The 24604-nt window shown below is 43.0% G+C and overlaps 1 protein-coding gene across 1 annotated transcript in view; it reads right to left on the reverse strand.

The window, feature by feature from the left end:
- Nucleotides 1-24604, reverse strand: part of WBP11 (WW domain binding protein 11) — a 114461-nt gene that overhangs the window by 89752 nt on the left and 105 nt on the right. The gene's annotated exons all lie outside the window — the stretch shown is intronic.

A 24604-nucleotide genomic window follows, 5' to 3' on the forward strand; every position in this document is an offset into this window, starting at 1 on the left:
TTTGTTCTTTAAATGCCTCGATGGGAGCCCTGTGCACTTTGCAGACTGAGCAGCATTGTGCACCCTTTCCATCACAGGCATCTTCTGATCACTGTGGAGGGACGAAAGGCACTGCTTTTTTTGCAGGCCCCGACAATCCCAGAGGCTTTATGCTCTTCGTTGGAGACCAGAAGAGCATGAAATACCCATGGGATTCAGAACAATACCAGATGTTAGGCAGGTCTGGCTGTGTTATCAGTGCGGGTTGTGTGCTGTCAAGTGTCTAGAAATATTTCTCCCGCCATGATTGACAGGAGATATATTATTCCCAGCGATTTGCTAATGCTCAACCTGGCACTAATGATACAACCTGTAGGCAGGAAGCCTTCTAAATGTCTTTGATGCGCTGGATTACAGCAGGGCCTGCTGAGTCATGGCTCGGCGGGCCCATTTCAATATGATCTTTGCGGGGCCCCTTTGGAGCTTAGAAAGTCTGAGGCACCTGTGCGTACATTCTAATGAAGACCATAAAATACAGTCGGGGGTTAATAGCTGCAGATTATCACAAGACTGCCAAACAACGGAGAACTGAAACACTAACCTTCGACTGAAATCCCACTTTAGTAGCAAGGGGCTATTGTAGAGCCACTGGACTAAAAATGCAACAAGGCGATAAGAACACTTTTAGATATCAGAGAGGCCCTGAAGGACTCCAGCTAGTGCAGCTTATGTGTGCACTGCAAAGTGCACATTTAAAGAATGGAATATAAGATGTTTGTTGCCATGTCATACGATTCATGACTGCTAACATGTGGCCAGCTGCTGGTGAACCCCCTGAGACTCAGGCCCCTTTCAACTAAAAAGTTAGAAAGGCCATGATGTCGCCCCTGGAATGCAGTGATTTGCTGCTGCCCTCGCGTCAAAGAGCATTTAGTAGGCATGCATATACCCACAGGCTGTGTGGCATCAAGTGTCTGCGAATTATATTTCTCCTGCTTGATGATTGGCTGGAGATATGTTATTCCTAGCCATTTTCTAGGAGTTGTGCATACACCGATAGCCTGCAGGCATGAGGCCTTCTAAATGTTGTTTCAGTGTCAACGTAATAAATGGAAGGTGCCTGCGCTGCACGGTTAAAAAGGCCTGGAGATTACTGCTGTAATACATTTAATTGTTAGCCGCACCTGTGCCTTATTTGGGCAATTGCCTTGTTGCAACTACTCATACCTTTAAAAATGAAGATATAAAAATTGCTAACCATTTAGGTTGCATTGCTAAACTTTTTTTTTATTTAACTATTTCTGCTAATCAATTTTGCAAAACTAATTTATGCCTTGTAGAAATGCAATACATATGCAACTGTCACTACGTAAACCCATAATAGCACACCACCACTTCAGAATGCACACAGATGTGAAAGTAGCAACGGGAATGCACAAGCCTGTAAACGTACCCTATAGGAATCGGACAATGTGAACAGTAAAAATATGCCACCTTGTATCTAACTGCAACCACAATACTGCAATGTTACTAGCAGCATTAAAACAATCCATCTCAACCTTCATCAACCACTGTGCGACAAACATATCCTCAAACACTTCCCAAGTATGAACAGTTACAGTACACCAAAACGTATGTAACTACCCTCACAATTCTGCAATGGCACAATATTTGCAAAACACCAGCAGCAACCAAATGCACAAAGAAACAATGCCACAAAAAGAAAGGAGGTATAACATTTATAAAACACCAACTGGTATACAACGCCACCCATACTACCAACATGCATAGACCAGAAATTGTAAACCACTGCACTTCCTCCTACTTCAAAATTGCTACAACCACTGCAAACTGTACTGTAATTCATTGTGCAGCATAGCAGCAAATAAATTCAGAAGTTTTTTTAAAATCCACTTGTTCAAAGCATAGTACTTATGAAGTAGCAGTTATGAGGCTCCACAAAGTAAATAAATATATGCAATGCAGTGGACTGTAAAGTAACTAAATACCTGCTCAACATGCTTTGTTCTCTTTTCCCACAGTTAATGCAGCAACGACTACTACATTTCACATCCCATACACAAAAAAACAGCACAGGCCCGCCACAATCCAAACAGTAAGAATGAAATTACTGGTATCATACTTCTCTGTAATGTCCACAGTGCAATGTGTGCACATATTTCTGCAATCCACATGCCACAATTTACAATGTACACTTATATTACACTACACGGCTTGTGCCTTACGCCCTACACGATTCACTACACCCCGTACAGTGTAGGGGCTCCAGCCATGCACTCAATATTGTACACCCTGCCCACAACTACCGCAGCACAGTACAACCATGCATACAAGCATCTTTCCACGTACCACAAACCCCACACATAACACAGCCACCTACCCCTTAGCCAGTGCAGTTCACATTTCATGACATTTCATCCACACAATAGATAACCTCTTCCCTACATACACTGTTCACCTAAGCGTATAATAAGTGGAGATATTCAATGCACTATAGTACAGTAGCCTACCCGATAATCTGCACAATCACAACAATGCAAACTGAACAATGCATCCATATGGCTTACGTAACAGTCCTATGTGCTGCAACATTTGCATCCTTGCATGCCACTGGCACCGTTTAGGACATTAGGTCATCTTTATTATGTACAGCATTTCAAAAGAAGGTATACAACACAGATTTAACTGGAGCACATGGTACATAGCTCGGCAGCCATATTTGATGCTCCGAGTTACTCCTTAAACTTTCAAACTTCTTATTCCCTTTCTTAATGTGTAATAGAAACACCATTTGAAAACCATACCCCCCTTAGAGTGTTTGAAGGAAGTATAACGCAATTCCTTTTGTTTGATCAACGAGAGTATCTACATGCTGCAAGACACCAAACTGCGTACGATGCATACGATGGCCCACCCACCCATGTATGCTGACCTATCGCACACACAGTCTGCCATCGTACACTGTTGCCCGTAACACACTGCACATATAAATGTTCCTTAGGGCCTGTAAATGCACATTTAATGTATGTTCCCATCTGTGCATTCAGTGCAGTATGTGTACGGCACCATCATCTCTCCTTATACGTCATACTAACTTCACCGTAATGACCCCCTTGAGGGTTTTTTAATGTTTTTTTGGACACACAGAGATTGTGCTGTGGGTCTAATGACAAACACTAGCACTGTCATTTTCTGTAAAAAGGAAACACATGAGAGGAGGGTTTGTTGCCAACGTTTGAAAGACATTTCGCATGTGCGAAGCCGTAGAAAGACAGTATCACCTACAAAGCAGAGAGCAAGTCAGTGGGTGAACATATGACGCTACTCATTAGCACACAGTAGATTACCCAAAGGTCCATGAGGCAGCAACCTACAGCACGTTTACGACATCCTTCCCGTAAACTGTTGTTCTGTACACTGCCACTAATAACGGCTACTTACATGTATTCTTATTCTGGTCGCTTCTCAGATACCTTGCACCTCACTGCGCGTGTCACTCCTTCCACATTCCAACAGACGGGTGGTGGACCAATCACTGCAAGATTATCATAAGCAATGTCTTTTCCGTCATCGTTATCTAGGCCGACCAATATGGGCTTTTATGTCCATTTACGGTTCTGGCAATAAGAACCAACCTGCAAACCTGTATGCTATAAGGCATCACAGAGGCAACAGCTGGTACCTTTCCTACCTTGCAAAGAAATTATGTTTTTCCACACGGCCCACCAAGGACCACAAAAACATCTTTTCCCACTTTGCCAGATGACAAAAGAAGTACAGAAGTGCACAAAAGGCATTGGACACTGAAATGTGTTAGCAAAATAAGAGCGGTGGTTTCAGCCACCTTACACGTTCTCGTGAGCATTCTGCAGCAAATTAAAGCACTTGCAACAATTCTGTGTTGTTCGTAAACTATGGAAATGTTCTGGAATGGTACTCTGTGTGCGCATGTCTGCTTTTGCTTCCGTTTACGTTATTGGTTTCCGGGCATATGTGCACACATGACAGAGTGGGCTATGCTGGGCACGCACATTAGGAAAGTACCTGGAGTGCACACCGTGAGCAACGACTGTCCACAACTAATGTTAGCTATACAAGTGAGTGTTGCGATAGTGTGTCGCGCCCATACGTAAAGGTAATGCAAGCAATGCACACATAACAATTGCACACAATAGGAACGCCAACCGCGATCGTTGCCCATCTCAAAAAGTACTCAAAAGAAGGTGAACAGTGATATGGCCTGCCGTCCTGTATATGGCGACAGTTCACCGCAAAGGTGGTTTTGTCTGGTGCAAATGTATGTGGGTCAGTCTGTACATTATCCATATTTCAAATGTGTGATGCTAAGTAACTCGTGTCATGTCTCAAGGTCTTCCTTCACTCTCAAAACAAAGGGTATGATCAGGGGCACACCATACCGAACACAAATGCTGACATGTCAGTCCATGAACGGCAACAAGTCGAATGACGTACACCATATGCAAGTCCAGGCACTTCACACCACCTCTGGTTATGTACCAAGTCTAAAATGTCCTCCACAACCATTCTGTAATCGTGAACACCCACATGAGAGATGCATATTTCCAAGAGTATACTTTGGATGTACATAGGAGTATAGAAACGGACCCAAAGAAGGCAACAACCTGAAACCTACTTCCAACGAGTGGCCAGGCTGTTAGGTCCAAGGGCCCTAGCCATGCACACAAGGCAGTAGGGGCTAGGCATTCACAACACAACATGGTACGCCAAATGCAAATATACTCATATCATCTGCAATGCACTCCCCATCCCCAATGGAGTCTACCTGCACTCACCACAGAAGGCCTGTGCAGCTACCCGACAATGAAGTATATGTGAGTAGGTCCATATTGCAAAATTGTGATGCTGAAGAAATCCTTTCATGTCACAATGTCTTACTGCACTCCCTAAAGCAATGCTGTGTTCACGGCCACACCATTCCAAACAGAAATGGTTGCATATCTCACCGCTGCTGCTGTAACAAGTCCAACATTGCCTATACAAACAATCTTCAAAGCTTAAACTTTCATATTTAAAAGCGTGTGAGATGGAGGAACGTATGGTTATAATAATTTACCCAAATGAGTAAAAGAAAAGGGAATACACTCTGCATAGATATGTGCACAATCCACATACCAGTATCACACTGCTCCCATGCATGGCCACATTGCTTTGCGTGGGTTGTGCCCAAGGCCTAGGCTTTTGGGTACACGCGGAAGCCTACGGCCTCCGCCCATGCTCCCAAAAGCGTACCACAGCCACCGGCACCCCTAGCCAACAGCACAACACATCATCAATATTTTTATATCATCTGCAATGCAGTCCCCATTCCCAATGGATCGTCCATGCAGTCACCACAGAAGATAGTAGCCTGAGGAGGTACCCGCAAATTGCCGCAGTGCTTGCCAACACCACTGTCCTCTTTGACCTAAACAAACAATTCATATGTTCTGCTTTTCACTCCCCCAAACTTTTCTTCCCCTCTCTCACCCACCTGATACTGCAAACCATGTTTTGCAATCCCTTTCGGCGCTGCACTATCCTCCAATACACCATGGCAGCGTTTCCCAAAAATGTTGACGCACAGCACGCTTCCCTCCAGCCAAACACCGGCTGGGTCCAATGTTCGCCGACATTACGGCGTACTGCAAGCCAATTAGACTTTTGGCCGCGGAGCGAACAGGAAATGGGTCCGCGGAGGGGAGCCAGATATCACACATTTTTTGAGACGTACAAGTACATTTGAGTTCTTTGCAAAAAAAAGTACTGGTCGGATTTTCACCAAACACACAAAAGCACGCTTTCGGAACCAAGCCCCCGTTCCTGCGCAAATTTGGTTAAAATCGGTCCAGCTGTAGGCATGCGCATGGTTTTGCCATTCAGTCTATGAAAAAAATGTGGGACACCGCCTATAACTTTACCCCCCCCCCCGCCCCCCTCCACGAAAACTCACCCACCTTTCCACATAAATTCAGCGGGACACATGTACTTTTTTGACAAAGTTTTATCCAAATTCATCCACGGGGAGCAAAGTCATAAGCCGCCCAAAAAGTGGTCTTCCTATTGGTTTAGCAACTTAACCATCAACTATAAGCCCGCTACTGCGGGCCGTTTCGTATGCATGTGTATATACAAATCAAAGGAAGTTTTTACGCGATAAAGAGGATTATGCTACAGGACGCATTTATACCTTTGCTAAAAAAATATGATACAGTAAGAAAAAGCTTCCAAACTCATCAACAGGAGCAGCCATCATGAAATGTGGCTCCAAATTCAGAATCTGAAATAAGTGCAGGCTCTTCTACAGATGTATCGATGTCAAGCAATGGCCAAGAAACACCAACAAGGTACATTTTTTAGAAGAGATGAGACTGTTGCATCAAGTGGGAAAAACACAAGGAAGAAACCAATACAGGAAAAAACAAAACCCAGCAATAACAAGAGGAGGAAGAACAAACGAAGGCGAAGAGGACAAAGGAAATCTCAAAAAAAGAAGCCAGTCATCAGGCAGACAGATGCGCTCTGGGAAGAACAAGAAATAATACAAATGGATCTAAAATTGGAAGTGGTTAATTTGTCAAATAAATCATTAACCAACGTGGAAATGAACGTTTTGGAAAAAGGACTGTCTTTCAGCTTGACGGGAAAATACGACTATACACAATCAAGAATTGATCTGCATTGCTTTACCAGAAAATTAAGATTGGCAAAGTATTTTGCAAATATCGATAAGTCTAAACATTATGAAGAAGAAAGAAATGAAATCCCGTCAAGATTAACAATACAAGATATTCTGATATTACATACAATGGAAACATTGTATTTAGGAGAAGATGAAGGGTCAGATGATACCAATAATCAAGACCAATGGACTGCCCCAGTGCCAGTCAATCTGGTGACAGATATGAAAGTATCAAGTACTCTCCGGAAAAAAATCGAAATTCAATCCACAAGTACAAAGTACCCCACATATTGATTTATTTGAAGATCTGGTCATAGAGGAAATTAAACAGTTTGCCTCACATTCCTGTAAAATAAATCATAATGTTACCAGGGAAGAACAAAAAGCAATTTCCAATCTACAGAGTGATGACACCACAGTAATAAAAGCTGCTGATAAAGGAGGAAATGTAGTGGTTCTGAACTCTGATGATTACAACAATGAAGCATTAAGACAACTGAAAAATAAAGATCATTATCAGAAACTGGCAAAAAATCCATACTTGGATTATAAAATAGAATATGACAAACTAAAGAACTGGCATGAAGCAGACCTTATCACTTGGGAAGATAGAAAGAACTTAACTAAGGATTTTCCAATAACACCCATTATCCATTTTATACCAAAACTACATAAATTCAGCACTAAACCACCAGGCAGGCCGATAGTGGCATCAATTGGCTCTCTCCTAGAGAACACTTCGAAGTATGTGGACAATTTTTTATTTCCTTTTGTCAAAACCTTACCATCATATACAAGAGATACAGCAGATTTTCTGATGCAAATAGACACAATACAATGGAAACAAAACTATCCTGGTTACACTAGATGTAGTCTCTTTGTATACTTGTATAGTCCATGAAGACGGGATGGAAGTGATCAAAAGATACTGATCAACAAGATCGCTAAGCTTTAGAGAACATTCACTTATGTTGTTGAACTGTTATCATTTTGTCTAACGCACAATGCATTTATGTTCAACAGCCAGTACTACATACAAGTATGCGGGACAGCAATGGGGACAGCTGTGGCTCCCACTTTTGCCAACTTGCATATGGGGGCATGGGAGGAAAAACTATTTGCAGATGAGAAAATACAAATATATACCAACAAAATAATTCTCTGGAGACTCTATACTGACAATCTTTTTATACTATGGGAAGGAACAAGCAAATGGAAAGATTTCTTCAAAATCATCAACATGCGAAGTGTAAGCCTCAAATTTACATAGAACCATAGTAAAACATAAGTGATTTGTCTTGACATCAAGATAAAAATTGTCAATAATAATCACCACAGAGGTATATAGAAAACCTACAAGCACAAATACGGTTCTGCATGCAGAAAGTGCCCACCCAGAAAATCATAAAAACAGCATACCATATGGAGAATTTATCCGAATGAAAAGGAACTGCAGCGAAACATCAACTTTTGAACAAAATGCGAAAATAACAGCATCTAACTTTCAGGCTAGAGGATATAAAAAGTCGATTATCAACAAAGGCTATATTCAGTGTAACAAACAAACGAGACATGAAATCCTTACTAAAATCAAAGAAACCAATGACAAAAAGGGAGAAAATTGGACACACAAGAATGAAAAGATAAGATTTATCACTACTTTTGACAGTGGAGCAAGAAATGTGAGAAAAATATTGGCAAAACACTGGCAAGTGTTAAGGAAAATCATGACATCAATGGGTTACTAAGTACCAATACAACGGTAACATATAGAAAAACCAAAACCATACAGTCAAAAGTATCTCCGAGTTTGTTTCAAACAAGGACCAAAATGAATTGGCTCTCAGAAAAATTCAAAGGGTTCCAAAAATGTACAAAATGTAAAGCATGTAAATTTGGTGAACATGTAAAAGAATATAAGAACCCACGTACTGGAAGAAAAGTGGAAATTACAAAAATTATCTTGTGCAGCACAAAATATGTGATATATGTAATCAGCTGCAGCTGCAATCTCTGGTACATAGGAAGCACCAAATTGAAGTCAAAATCGGAATTTTGCAACATCTGAGAGCGATCAAAAACAATGATCCAACATACCCTCTAGCGAAACATTTTTCAGAAGTACATAAAGTAAACATTGAGTCGTTAAAATATTTTGGCATTGATCATGTTCACCAACATCCGAGAGGCGGGGGTAGAGAGCAACAGTTACGCCAATTGGAAAGTAGATACATAATTGAATATAATACTAAATCCCCGGGAGGACACAAGAAGGATGAGGAGCTCTATACGTTTATAGAAGAATGAGGTTAAGGACTATACATGTATTGTCTATTTTAGGAACAAATGAGATTGTGAGATGCTAGTGAAAAAATAGTGAAAAAATAAGGATATTTCCCAACCAATGGCTGGAATTTTGAAAAGAAAATTTAACAAGTGGGGCCGCAAACTGAACAACTATTGGCATGATACCTAGGATTTAATAACTTTTTAAATTATAATATATGTTTTTTCTGATATGTCTTTTTGATACGTTTTTAGCAAGTGAGGTGTAGGTACATGCAATAATCCCGAGCACAGTATATATGTTTTTATCACAATAATCTTTGGACACAATGGATCCCATAAAAACACTAGACCTCCCCTGGTATTGAGAAGATAAATATTATTCAGGCAAGACAACAAATGGTACAAAATCTGTGCGCTGATGGTGTTGTGTATATGGGAAAAAAATGTGACACATTGTATAAGTTATATTATCTTAGGAGAACTATAGCGACTTTGCGCTTTATTACTCTTGATGCACTAAGCACTTTATAATAAGTTCTTGGCCAGTTTTTAGAAAATCATGGCAATTTTTTCTTTAAAATCATCTAAGGCACGAAGCACTTTACCAAATATAGTGTGCACAATAACTAACATGTATAATATTTCTTGAAAGTAAACAGATTAACATCAACTCCCATTACCAGGAATAGTGAGGCTAATTGATTGCACCCTTGGTGAGCCTCGATATAAAGTTACATAGATTGCAACAAACAACATCAAGCGGCATAGTGAATTTCTCGGCAAATCCAAATATATATATATATATATATATGTGTATACTGATTACTGCATTATCACAGACCACAGTTTGTGCATAGATTATAAAGTTTTTAACTTAGCAAGCACGTAGCACTTTATTTAATACCAGCACTTTATGAAGGCAATGGCACTAAGTACTTTAGTATTGCTACTATAGCAAAATGAATGCAGCATTGCATCGAGTACTAGCACCTTGCACTTTATTAAGGTAAAGCATTGAGCAATTAAATCAGTACATCTACTATAGCAAGATGTAAATTGAATCTCTTTTTGAACAGCAACATTTGCAGAATGACAGTTCATCTTGAATTAGTACGACTATATATCAGATGCACAAATGTATAATAGCAAACAAAGGGATCAGAACATGACAACACGTTGACATCAGAGCCTAAGGGACTTTAAACATGGCCACCCTTAGAGGCCAATGAGAGTGCAATGAAGTAGCAGTCTAGTATTTTTAAACCAAGGAGAGCATTGATGAGTCATAGGTTAAATACAAAGGAATTCCATTGTTCCATTCATAATCTGACGAAGCCCGTTTTGGGTGAAACGCGTAATTGTGTGTCTGTTTTCTTCATGTGTCCACCTACTGAACAATAAAGGACTTTTTACATGAAGATGATGGCCAAATGTGATTCTTTGGAACCTAAATGGAGGAGTGCCGCTGTGAACTGCACAATTGCAGTTCTTGTTTTCCATATATATATAAAATGTTCAAAATACCGCCATTCTCATGCAGAAGATTCAAGCTGCAATCTCCATAGTAGTTTTCAGGCCAGTCAGCCCCAATTGGAAACAATATATACAGCCGGATCCACTCCTTGTTAGCCAAAATAACCTTCCTTTATTTTTCTTACAGGGAAAATTGTGTAGCACAAAACATGGAAATCCTTTTAAAATCAAAATTGACCGAAATACACGGGTCCTCCCAAGTGCAACTATCAGTTTGCTGAGACGTTCACGCGTTCCGCGGCCAACTCACTGCTTGTTCACAGCGATTTGCCTCATTGTCAAACAACCATTTGAAAAGACATGAAAAAGAGGCAGCCCAAGAGGATTAGGTGCAGACATAATCAAAGGACTAGTTTTCCTAGGATACAGCAGCCTCCGAGTTACATGTCGGCCATATTGAACTAGTATTTTGTTTAAATGACCAACAGCATTTAACTGACTGCGAGTTTCGTGCTGATGTGTGCACAGCAATATGTTTTCAATTATGGTATAGTTCCACATAACGTGCCACATTCCAGTACATAAATAATATAGACATTATTTTTCTATTTCCATTCATAGATAGTATGGCATATTACGTGTGTATGTGTGGGGGATGATTGCAGAGCAAGTGCCCTTAGAGCATTTTATATATTTCGTGTTATACGAAACATACCACCATATATGTGGGCGATCTATTTTTAAAAATAAAGTGCTATGTGCAATAGCAGCATGTTCTTTTCAAGATAAAGTGCTTAGTGCATTAGCAACATATTCTTAAAGCGATAAAGTGCAAAGTGCCACGAAGTTTTGACCATCCAGTCAATCCAGTTTCTCTTTAACGCTTTGATTCACTCCCATTTCTGAGTATATCAAGGTTGCCTTGTACATACTTGGCAACCCTTGTATAACAAAGTGCATAGTGCAAAACAGCATAGATGAACACATCGTCAATAGTTTCGGCTGTTTCATCTATAAAGTGCATCGTGCTCTACCTGCATAGTGCTATTATTCCACAGTCCCATCTTTGTACCAATTCATCATTATTTCAATACCAATGAAGTGCATAATGCAAATCCTTGTTACTCATTATGCCCTACCATTCTTTGAATGCCCTAATGAATCAATTGTTATACTCGCATTTAGACTAGTTATGGTCATCATATTCACCAAATTATTTTCCATGGGGTTTGCAGTGCTTTTTTGTAACACCTATTTCACCTCTTCAATTCCTCTAATCATTCCAAATGTGTCTTGGACATAAGCGTAAAACAGAAACAATCACCTAAATGATATTAGAAAATTTAAAACATTAAAACCTTGTTAATAAAAACTTGATTATGAAAATATTATTAATGTTGGTACTATTACGATTCACCTTCAACACATCTTATTACTTTGCATTAGCCACGGGTGCTGGGATACTAACAGGGTAATATGGAGAGATTACTCTTTAGGATCAGGTAAGGGACTCTGATATCTATACGCTTCTTTATCATGTTTTGCCATGGGGTAATTAGCATCATTGTGAAGGATTGCACGCACGTGTTGTTGGATACGGATTTTCAATTTACACTTTGTGCAGCCAATGTACCATTTCTGGCAGGGACAGGTAAGGGCATACACTGCATGGTCAGATTCACATGTGATCCATTGTGGAATCCAGATTTCTAGGCCTGTCACCGGATGTGTAACTGCTTCACGGTTTGTTGCATATTTACAAATATTGCACCTTGTACACTTATGAAACCCCTTCTTTTTCATTGTCAACCAATTCGTTTTTATCTTGGAATCTTCTTTGGACATGAAACTCTGGACCAGGATGTCTTTGAAAGATCTATTTCTTCTGTAACTGATCTGTGGGTGACTCTCGGTCTGCTAAAAGGATATTCCAATGTTTTTGCAAAATATGTCAAATAGTTTTGGCTTCTCTATCAAAGGTGAGGATAACCCTGGTGTTGTTCTTTTCTTCCTCTGTTACCTCTTTTTTGTTATGACAGCTAGTCAGCAAGGTTTGTCTTTCTAGCTGGCTAGCTTTCAGGAAAGCCCTTTCAATTACTCGTTTCGGATACATCCGTCGTTGAAAACCAGCAGCCATGATCTTGCTCTCTTCATCATATGCTTTCAAGGTGGTGTTATTCCGTCTAAGTCATACAAACTCACCATAGGGGACAATCAGACTTTTTGGGTGTCCACTCTGTGCATGTAATGGTGTGTTTGAACCCACCTCTTTCCTGTGTAGTTCGCACGTGATTTTGTTGTTCACTATTCTAACGTTAACGTCTAGAAAGGTAATTAAAGTTCTGCTATGGGTTTCGGTGAACCTAAGGTTTTTAGAATTTTGGTTCAATTTTCCAACATAGTCCAACCAGCCCTTTACAGTACCCTTCAAAATAATGAACAGATCATCGATGTATCTGAGCCACAGGACAATATTTTGTGTAAATTCAGAATTCGTCTCTGCCCAGACCTCCTGTTCCTCCCTTGTTCCCATCATGAGGTTGGCGTATGGGGGTACAAATGTTGTGCCCATTGCGGTTCCTTGAACCTGTCCAAAATATTCATCGTTAAAAAGAAAGACATTGTTTGTTAAACAAAGATTGATCATTTCCGTCACCATTTGAGTGTGTTCCAAGTAATTCAGTGATTTCGTATTCAATTAATGCAGGCATGCTCTTTTTCCGTCGTCGTGCGATGGATGTGTATAAAGAAACCACATCCATCGTTGCCATTAGATATTCCGCTATGTGTATATATATATATATATATATATATATATATATATATATATATATATAAATAAATGTGCTCAAACCTCTTTCAGCGGATGCTCGTGTAGGTTAGAGAAAACCATCAATTTGTACAAAGTTGTGTTTATGAGGAAGTGACTAAATGTCAGGCACAAACCTCCCCACACTTCCAAGAACACAAGCACTCAATCCCAAATAAAAGTGCTAAAACATAACATTTATTTAGAATATAAAATATTTAAAACAGCATGGATTTACAAACTAGTTACTGGGCTCCATAGCCGCTATTCTTTGGCCACGCGTTCCATCCCTTCTCTGGGACTTCTTCAGGCTAATGTTACAGCGTAAGGCTTACGGGCAAGTATGTTATAATACACACTGTGCAAAGATGTCAGTGTTCATTAGACCGATTAAACATCGATAAATGTGACTCTCTAATCCTCCGCCTGTCAAAAAAACCCAGAACAAACCTGAAATTCATACTGGTATACAAACCACCAATTTATGGTGCGGCCTTCGTAGACACCTTCACAGAAGCAATCACTAACCTAGCCATCGAGCATAATCTCTTGATTATCCTCAGAGACTCCACCATCTGGTCCGATGAAGAAACCACAACCACACAAAGTCTCTTGGCAAGCCAACTAGCAACAATGAAACTACATCAACTAGTCAAAGGAGTGACCCACATGGTAGGACATACACTAGATGCAGTGTTCACCAATAATAAAAATCATCACAGCGCCACCAATTTAAATCCTCTGGAGCACTCGTAATCACACTGCCCACTCCAATAACCAAGCAACAAGGAAAGATACTGATCATCATGAAAAGTTTATATATATTTATATATCACACTAGTTTCTGAGGTTGCAGAAAGGAAAGGTTTAAGGAAGGAAAAAGGTTAAACAGGTTCTCAGCATATGTTAGGACAACTAAATCTTCCAATTAAATCTAGACAGGCCTTTCCCCGCAGCAACAGTCTAAAACAAGTTACCACCTATGAGGGATAAACAATATCAAAGTGAATTGGGAGTCTGCAGAGAGTCAGGACAGCCAAAGTCAATTTGAAACAGTCTATGGAGCTGAGGCACTTCTTAGAATCATAAGTCTTGCACAAAGTTAGAGAGTTTGTTAGAAAATCACATGTAGGGTCACAAGCTGTTAAGCCTGTGAAAAGAGTTGGAATCAACTATAAAAGTAGGCCACTGCAATTCCCAACTGAGAAAAGCACGACTACAAGACAGTGAGGTTAAGTACCCCAAGTCTAAACAGTACCTCTGATTTGAAGAAGAGTGGTCCAGCTAGCTTTTGTCCTGCTACAGCGATGTAGACCTCATGTTCCTGAGCCTCAGTCGTGGGGAAAAGAGGGAGGACATCTGTAGGGCTCCTGCGGCGGTACTTGGGAGGTCGTCGGCAGCTACGGGCTCTTTTAGGTTCAGAGGCACTTTGCGGTTTCAGTCCCGGTTGGGCTTCCTTCACTCCTTGGCTCATGGACTCTGGTGAGGGGACTCGAGCACTGGTTGTCATGCTTCTGGAGGGCCGTTAGGAGACGTTTCACTCAATTGCGGATTACTCGACCCCTGGCACTCGGTTTTTGCAGCAATAAAGAAGTACAGCCAGACAGGGAAGATGGTCCAGTGGAGTTAGTCTCTGGGTTAGTTGGTCCCACTAACCCAAGGGGAGAAGTTGTCCATTCCGGAGCTTCTTTGACGAATTGACAAGTTTCAGCACAACAGCAGGGCTTCACTGTGCAATTCAAAGGTCCAGGAGGATGCAGAAAGCATCGTTCACGGTTTCTTCTTCGGGTGTTTCTCCCAGTGGTCGACTGCCTCTGGTCCCAAAACCCTTGCCTTTTAAGCAGGTTTCTCCCATTCATGCACAGCCTAGGCTGTCAATCACACAGCAGGGTAGCTGTCCTGAAAGGACAGCCAGCCAGCCAGCCAGCCAATCAAGACTGGTTGCATTCAGGTATTCCTAGAGACAAAGGACTGGGGAGTTTCGGGTCCCTCCCTAACATCCTGTCCTTCCAGACACACTGGAGCCAGAGGCGGCCTTCAGTGCTGATGCCCGTCAAAGGCAAGACAGACAAAAGGCTCCAATCTCTTTCAAAGCACAGAGTAAGACCCAAGAAAGACCTCACCAACAGGAAATGGTGAAAAAAGAAGACAGGGCCATTTTGATAAACTGCATCTGAGGGTTCAGCCTGGGGTACAAAAGCACAATGGTAGGAAAAATTAAACCACTGCCACCAGCCATTTAAAGTTGGGAGGGTAACATAAAAATGTTACATGAGAATGTAAGAGATGGGGCTATTAGGTAACCCCCCAGCACTCCACATAAGCTGGTGTGTGCTGGACCCACAAAGAGAAAAAGGTAAGTAAAGTCAATTTCATTTTACTATTCTTGGGAACAGTAGTTCACACAAGAAAAGGTATTTTAAACATTATGCGAAATCTAAAGGATTTCTCAGTGACACTGCACTGAAGGTGTTGTGTCTCACCATACAAAAATCAGATGCTTATGGAGCTTGTCAGACTACCAAAACAGTGAAAATACAAATCCAATTCAGGTCAAAACACACGAGGGAGTGGGAACAAGGTCTCACTCACTCCAGGGTTAAAATTAAAAAGGCCCCACATTCCAGCAAAAGAGCTGGGGGTCTCGGTTGAAGGGAATTAGCACAGAAATGAGAATTCTCCCTAACATGACATATATGCCAGTATTCACATGAACTACTTCAAAGAATTCATGTTTGCTTTGCACAAAATCCAATGATCCACAACCATAACCAAAAGTACCTCCAGGATTTTTAAAAAAAACTAAAGAAAAACACACAGGATACAAAAAAGAAAGAAGCAATAAACAAACGGAACCACACAGTCCAATTAACCGAGTTCTCAGCTACCCACAACCTACCAAATACAAGCAACAACAAACCACAAACAGCAAAGGCGGAACCCAAAAGACCAGGAAGACACCAAATCGAAAGAGGACGCCCACTAAGTAACACAACCCACACATCATGCCTCGCCACAAGAAAGACAAAGAAGCCAGAAAAGACAACAGAAAAAATAAATCCCAAACCACTCGGCAAGGCACTGACCGACCAGCATGATCCCACAAACCCAAAAAACTCGACAAACATCTGAGATGGCCCAAGGAAACATACAAATAACAGAGCAAAGACAGACTGCAATGCTTGCTACCTGTCCACATACAACGTGGTAAACAAAAACAGCACAGCAACAACGAACCGACAGTCAACAAGCGTCACAAATAGAGACCCAACCAGGACACCAAACGGAACACTAATAAACCATCCCAACCCAGTCTCCACCATGGAAAAGACCCCAACCAGAACAAGAAACAAATTGAAAGCCATCACACTCTAACACCCCCTAGATCACCAAGTCTTGAACGACAGAGGGGCAGTTACCCTATTTACCCCGCCATAAACCTTATCGGTCTACTCGACAAAGAGACTGGCCAACTAAGAACCACCCCACCCAAAAGACTCAACCGGGAAAAACCCACCTGGAACGGAAACCCAACCAACAATACACAGGTCAGAACAAACAATACTAACAACAACGCAAAAAGGTAAATCAAGCAAACGACACTACTGCATGCTCAACGTTCGATCCATGGCAAAACGCTCAACAGAAATCAATGAACTCCTAAGCGAAGGATGCACAGACGGGCTCTTCCTTACAGAAACCTGGCTATGAGACAACTATAAAGCCATTGCGAACACAACAAAACCCGACAATTATAAATTAATACACACCAACAGAGAAAACCGAAGAGGAGGCGGAATCGCAATAATACACAAAAACACGCCTGAGCAACTTGAATCATCAAAACCAACGCGGAAGACTATGAATCCCTCCTAAAGAAGACAGAACTCAATGACCAATCCAACATAGTATTCCTCCTGATCTACAGACCATCCTCTTACAACCCCAACTTTGCAACAAAACTAGCGGACAAGGCCACCATGCTATCAACCCACCACGACAACCGAGGCAAAAGAGATCCCACTGATACAAACATAAGATACAACAGAAGACACAATGAACAATTGGATCACCAAGGCCCTTGACCAATTAGCACCAGCTAAAACATTCAAAGCAATACCAAAATAACTGGCAGCAAAATGGTTCACAGAAGAACTGAAAAAACTCCAAACAACCGCAAAATGGAAACAAAATGGGGATCAATACACCAGACAAGACAAAACAAAATACCAAAGACAACTCAAACTGTACAAAGCAACAACAAACTACTGCGCTGCAAGAATACAATCAGAAAAGAACTCTTCAAAATCAGAGATTAAAAAAAACTATTCCTGCAAAAATTCCACCACCCTACACAAACACCTTGTGACAAAATCACCAACCACCTGAGAGTAAAAATAGACACAATACAGGAGACCATCAACCTAGCCGAAGCAAATACAACCACTGGACCACAGACACCAGGCGAAACACAGATAAAAGCAAAACTCATCTGCCTAGAACCAATCACAGAGGAACCTCTCGCCACAATGCTCAAGGACACCAACATTGCAGGATCTCCAAGGGACCCCGCCCCCCCGGACCTATTCAAAGGAATCCTCAAGCACAGAAACCCAGCTCCACGCTTCTGGAACCTAATGAATCTATCACTCGAAAGAGGAATAGTACCGTCCTCCTTCAAATCAGCATACATCAAACCACTGATAAAAAGAAGGTCAGAAAGCGCAGAAGACCCAAGCAACTACAGACCCATAGCCAACCTGCCCTACCCAGCGAAGATCCTGGAGAACACCCCTCTACAAATTCCATCTTAAACACACCAAGAAAAACGGAATACTCGACCAATCACAAATGAAAATAAATGCAGACGACACCCAATCAGCCCTATTTCTATTGGACATTTCAGCGGCTTTTGACAATCAGCCACACTAATAAAAAGATTGATGGAATGTGGCATGCAGGAATCTGTACTTAAGTGGATTACCTTATTCACAGCAAACCGAACCGAAAGAACCTACCTACCACTGTTCACCTCAAACACCAAAAATATATCCTGTGCTGCGGAGTCCAACAGGGTTCCAGCCTCTCCCATCTACATGTGCCCACTGAGGAAAATCATTTGTTCCAACGGACTTACCGCCTACAACTACAAAGACGACACAACCGATTGTGAAAACAAACAACACAGAACAAAATAACAACCCTCAAAACTGCCTCACAAACATATAGAACTGGATGACAATGAACAACCTCAAACTGAACCTGGAAAAAACGGAAATAATGCTCTCACCGCAGGGTTCGACGGAGGCAATTCACAACTGGACTGGCCAATTGGCATGGGAATGCAACCACAGACTACCAATGTAGTAAACAACCTAGGAATACTCATGGACAATGAACCAGTAAAAAAGCACATCAAATTCAAAGCACTCTGCATCGCTCACAAAGCATTGCACAGACAAGGAGCAGAATTCCTCAAAGACAAGATTAGCTGGTATTGCCCAGGAAGGGAAGATCCAGCAACAACCTACAAATAGAGGCAAAATACCACATAAAAAGGAAATTTGTCGGAACAGCGTTCTCACGTCTAATTGCTAACACCTGGAACATACCTAAACTAATTACAACCACATAAGACCACATTACCTTCAGGAAACTGCTCAAAGCCTGGCTATTCAGAAGACAATGACAACCTAGAAGGGACACAAGCAACAACAACTCTGCAGAGAAACAACTAGAATGGAGATGAGAGGGGCCAAAGAATCGCAAACAAGAACCTGGCTAGATACCGTCAAGTGACATCCAAAGGGCCGCCCCAGAGAGACCACAACAAACTGACCGGCTTTACTAACAATCTTACCCATACGGATACAATGCGCGAGGCCGATCACAAGTGACCACATTCAAAACACTCACAGACGCCAACTCCTCCCTCCTGGTTCTGAAGCTATCCTTGCACCCTTTTCCCCCACTAGATCCACGAGACCGCCTGGAGACTGCTCCTTGGTGGTAGCGGTGCGGTACAAATCAACTGAACACAACATAATGCCAGTAATGATACTATGAGAAAACATGCCCATCATGGCTCTGCCTCACACGCCTGTTGCCTTTGCCTTTAAAAATGTCTTGTCACAACAAGAAAACATGTACAAACTGGCTGCACAATGCAAGCGAGTCTAGATGCGTAACGACGCTTATGTTTGTTTTATCCTTGATATCCAGTGATAAAAGTCACGCCACAGTATGAAATGGCTTGACTGACTGGCCTGAATGCCAGTCTCGACACACAATAACACTCATCATGCTTGCTTTGTTATGTAATCCCAGTTAAAAAAGAAAATTCACGCCACAGAAATGAATGGCTAGACTGGGTGCCCCAAAATGCTAGTGCAGCCACATGAAACACACATATCCTTTCTTTCTAAAAATAAAAAAAATACAGCATTTTGTACTGGCATCTATGATGGATACCAATTAAAAAGTGCACCGTGATTGGGATTCTAAGATCGCCGCAGAGGGGAGAATAGCGTGATCGTGGAGCTCTCACCCCCAGGCCCAAAGACAATAAAAATAGTGCAGGCCAAGCTGAGGGACATGCTCGCAGACCGCTACCAAGAAGAACCACACAGGGTGGCCAAGCATCCAGTGCAGCTGCAAGGCGGAAAGCAGCCACTGTCGGATGAGCCCATCATCTGCCTGCGATATTGGAGGCCCACCGGTGCAGAATTCGCAGAGCAGGGGCTCCCCTGCTGGTGGGAACCAGCAGGAAGATCGAGGCGGGACCGAGCCGCCCCCACGCCTCGAAGCAGAGTCTCATCGGAGAGATCAGGAGGATCCAGAGGGGCCATGCCCGTAACCCACTACTTAGACCTGTGCAGCAGAGCAGTGCACCCGGAGCAGCCAAGAGGCCTTGGAGGGGCCGCACAGCAAAGAAGAAGGAAGGCAGTGATCTTGAAGAGCTCGACTCCCCCATGGGGAGAACCATCACAGGTCAGCATGCGCCTTGGCCCAAGAAAAGGGTGCAAGCAGGCAGAGGCTGGCAGTGATCACCAGCTTTGAGCAGAGTGACATTGAGGAGTAGGGGAGTGTGCGGGAGGGCCCCTGCCCAAGCTTTGAAGCCAGCACTTTGCAGAGAAGACTAGGAGAGGCCCTGTGGTGTTATAGCCAGGGCGGCTGGAGGCCCATTTGGGATTTTGGAACTGTATATAGTGCCTCAGCCAGCGCACCCCGATCCCGAAGCACAGCAAGGGAGACAAAGAAGCAAGAGGCACACCACGCATAGCATTCAGGGACCAGTGGGGCCCTGGCCCCCCGGAGCCAATCCTGAGGCCAAACAGAGGGCTAAAGAGTCCATTTACAACCGTGGTGGTCAACGAAGAATAAGGGAGAGGCCATTTGGTGGGGCTCGGAGCAGAGTAATCTTGGCACCAAAGCCAGGAGGAGGGTCATTTGAAACCCGAGGAGCACGACAAACAGTGGATCCACTGCACACAGTTAGAGGGGAGTTCCAACACCCCCCGCACAGTCAAGGGCAGACCCACACAAGCGGCACAGGGAGGAGGTTCCTACAAGGGACGTCATTTGGGGTAGTCTCCATCGCTACACCCAAAAAAAAAAAAGGTTAAAAAAAATAAAAGATAAGCTCATGGGCTGTGGCCAGCGCCATGTGGCTCTTTATTTGTGGAGTGCTTGTTTTCTTGTTCAGGACTAAAAAACGGGGAGTTCCAAAAGTGTAACACTTTGAGCAATGACCCTATATAAGAAAGAATAGGAATAACAAATAATTTGTCTTTCTGGAATTCTATACAATAACTGCTAGACTCAGGGCCACTGTGCACTTCATTAATTTAAATAGACTCATTAAAAGTTTATTTCATGCACACTTAAGGGGACGAGTCACTGATAGTCTGTTCTTTAACAGCTCAACTCAGCATTTCATCCTTCTGAGGTCGAATAATGAGTGCCAACACAGGTTGGGTGATAATGTATGTATATTTGTTCTATATAAAGCGCTTAACTGTAAATGCTATATACTAACACATTATCATTTGGCCTGGGAAGTCTGCTTGCATTCACAGTAATCTGGTAATATGGTCCTATATACACAGATTTTAACGATACACATGGTGATCCACTCTTGCATGAATGTATATCACATTATAGTGAAATTGTAACTATATTTTTCGTAGTGTACTTAGGAACAATGCTATGTGATGCCACTTCCTGTTTTGTCAATGGGTGAAAGGTCATGTTCCATGGCTTCCCGTGATGTCACTTTGGGTGTGGGTCAAATCACTTCCGGTGATGTCATCAAAGGTTGCGTGATGTCACTGCCGCTACCCCTGGCATTTTGGTGAAATGACATCCCTGGTTCCTACTCCCTGAAAAAATGTCCGTTCCTACTCCCTGGAAAAAGTGTCCAGAAGAGGTCCGAAGGGTGCAAAACAATATCAGGGAGAAGAGGAGGTGGCAGGGCTCTCCTCACCCCCATCAGACCTGCCTACCCACTATGTACAAAAACAAGGCGAAGGACATGCAAGCTCCCCCCTCCCCCTGAAGTCTGTGAAGAAACCACAGGAGGGCAATCTGCAGAGATTCTGGCGCAGATACAGCGAGGTATCAGCTGGGGGAGATCAGGGGCCTGGGCAGGATAGGATTTAGGGGCGCTGGCTACTTTCCCCACTGCAATCACGCCCCACTCCCAGGGAAATTTCACCATCAAGGGACTGGGGCAATTGCGCCCTGGGCAGCCACCCGCTTCACCCAGGTCAGGAAACGGGCCTGATTATTATATATGTAGTCACTTAAACCAGAGCAGGGTCTGTGTAGTAGCTAATCCAGAACAGGACTGCGGGACTTGCCCTTGGCCTCAAGCGCTGAGATCGTATTTCTCGAGCTCCGAATCTCTCCATTGGCTCCCAGTGGATGCAAGGATTACATTCTAAACCCTCTGCATTGTCCACAAAGCTTTCTGGGGCCTGTGTCCAAAATACATTCAGCTATCCCTCCGCAAATACCTCCCCTCTCGAGCTCTTCGCTCCGCTGCCTCAAACTCCCTCAGGGTCAGTCGTTTTTCAAAGAAACGAGCTGGGGGTAAATCTTTGTCTTCGGGTGGGCCTCCCTGTGGAACAGACTCCCTGCCACTCTAAAACTTGAGGAGAACCATCTCCGGTTCCGGAAGCACCTCAAGACCTTCCTCTTGGCTTCTGGCTTCACTCCCCCTCTCCCCTGCTCTCTCTTGGCACTGTGTACCTGGCCACCATCTGTCCTCCGGGTCCAGGTACAGGCTCACCATGTCACGCTTCCACACTGCATCCGGGCCACCCCTTGCACCGGGGTCTGTATCGAAACAGCCCCCCCTTTTCTTCCTGCACTTATCAGACCTACCCTGTCTGTTGCTTTAAACCCAGCACTTGCCGGCTACACTACCACTGTTAGTTGCTTTTATTATTATTTTGTCTGTTTCTCCTTTGCGCCGCACCTTCCACTTCTCCCCCTTCCATGCACTTTTCCCCTCCCACTCTCCCATGTACTTGCGCATTCTCAATGTCACTGGGCCTAGTAAGATTGTTGTTTTGTTCTCCCCTGTTCCCCTCCCTTGTCGCACTCTGAAACACTTGTGTACGAGCGCAGTAGAAATAAAATATCAATATCAGCTGCACAGCAGTTACTGCATCTGCGAGCCAGAGCCGGAATTAGGGCAGGGCGGGCAACATCCTGGGGCGCTATGCCCCCCTAGGGTCCCATTATTCCCCCCGCCACGTAAGCTCAGGGGAGTCTTTGAAGGACTCCACCAAGCTGGCGTAGTAGGAGAAGGCGGCTTTGTGAATAAATGCGCTTGCAGCAGTGGGGCACATTTAATAACAATACGGTGCTGATGCACATTATTACCTCCTCGCCCCATCTGCACTGGATATCGAGGTGCAGTCTGTCTGTACCCGGAATCGCAGGGGGTTAATTCACTGGATGCAAGGACAGTACCATTTTCTAACAAAGTGCATCGAATGGAAAGTATGGCTGGGTACGTGTGCTTCGTTTAGCAGGTATAACACATTAATTTCTCATTGTTTTTGGAAAAGTGTAATTATTTCTCATCAACACAATTAAAGATTCATGTGCGTACTGTGGAAGCTAAAAGTAAACGCGCAACTGCCCACAGACTCCCAGCTTGTAAACCAAGCTTTTCCTAAGGAACAGGGGTCAAGTCCTAAAAATAAAAGTGGGGGGACTTCACAAACGCAATGGGATGTGAAATCTCAAGAAATTAGCATATCAATGTAAAATATGCATATTTCATTAAATTGGCTTTCCATAACCACCCAAATTGCACAGGACGAATGGCATTTGCCTTTCATAAAATAACCACACACACACACAACCAAGAGAGGATATTTTCTTCTAATAGCATTTTTGAAAACCTTAAAAGGTGTGCATGTTTTAAACTCCCAGAACCAATACAAATGTTTCCCTTGGAACACGCAGTGGCGAAATGAGAAATTTCACCTTTAGTTGTTTATTTTTCATCGGCTTATGTGATGCAGTGGCGAATCGCTGGGCCTGCAAACCTGACGACTGCTGTGGTTCGATCTCCGAGGTCGGCTTTAATTCATAGATTGAAAGACGACATTCAATGTTTCTCATTTTAGCTGGGCGGGACTGAGTCCACCCTCTGAAAAATGTGGGTGGACTCCGTCCACCCGCGTGTACCCTCGACTTGAGCCCTGCTAAAGAAGCGTCCTGGTGCTTTTTAAACGTCTGATTATCACGCACCGGCTATCACAAGAAAGCCATTTACATTCCTATTGCAAATAATTGGCATGTCATGCTGCACTCATTCAAATGTACAAGTGAACTTGCGCGAGAGCATTTGCCAGGGAGCAGCCTGCTTGATTCACCCCCGCTGTGAAAAAGAGGAGCGGACCCAAGTAAGCTTTAACTAAGCTTTATTGGAAGGCCCCCGGTCAGTGTGTACATAACATAACACCCGCCCACTGTTGCCGAGAAGGCGGAGGTGGGGGGACGCCCCAATTCGCCCAGGGCGCTGCTGCCGCTAAGGACGGCCCTGCTGCGAGCATTCCAGAGGCTGAACCGTACCGCAAATGAGATTCGGAGCAGCGGCGTCCATGATACCAACAACAGGCTGCCCAGTGTGCTTTCAAAACCATACGTTTAAAGTCACGTACTTACAATGTTTAATTTCAACGTGGCATAAGTACAATACAACGAATTACAGTTTGAATGTGAATTTCCAGGGGTTGCAAAAGGGCTCCTCTTAACAATATAACAAAGGAGTGAGAACGTCTAAAAGAAATGGATATCAAATTCAGTACAAG

This window comes from Ambystoma mexicanum, chromosome 3q, assembly GCF_040938575.1.
Source record: "Ambystoma mexicanum isolate Mex_15411 chromosome 3q, UKY_AmexF1_1, whole genome shotgun sequence".
Taxonomy (NCBI): Eukaryota; Metazoa; Chordata; class Amphibia; order Caudata; family Ambystomatidae; genus Ambystoma; species Ambystoma mexicanum.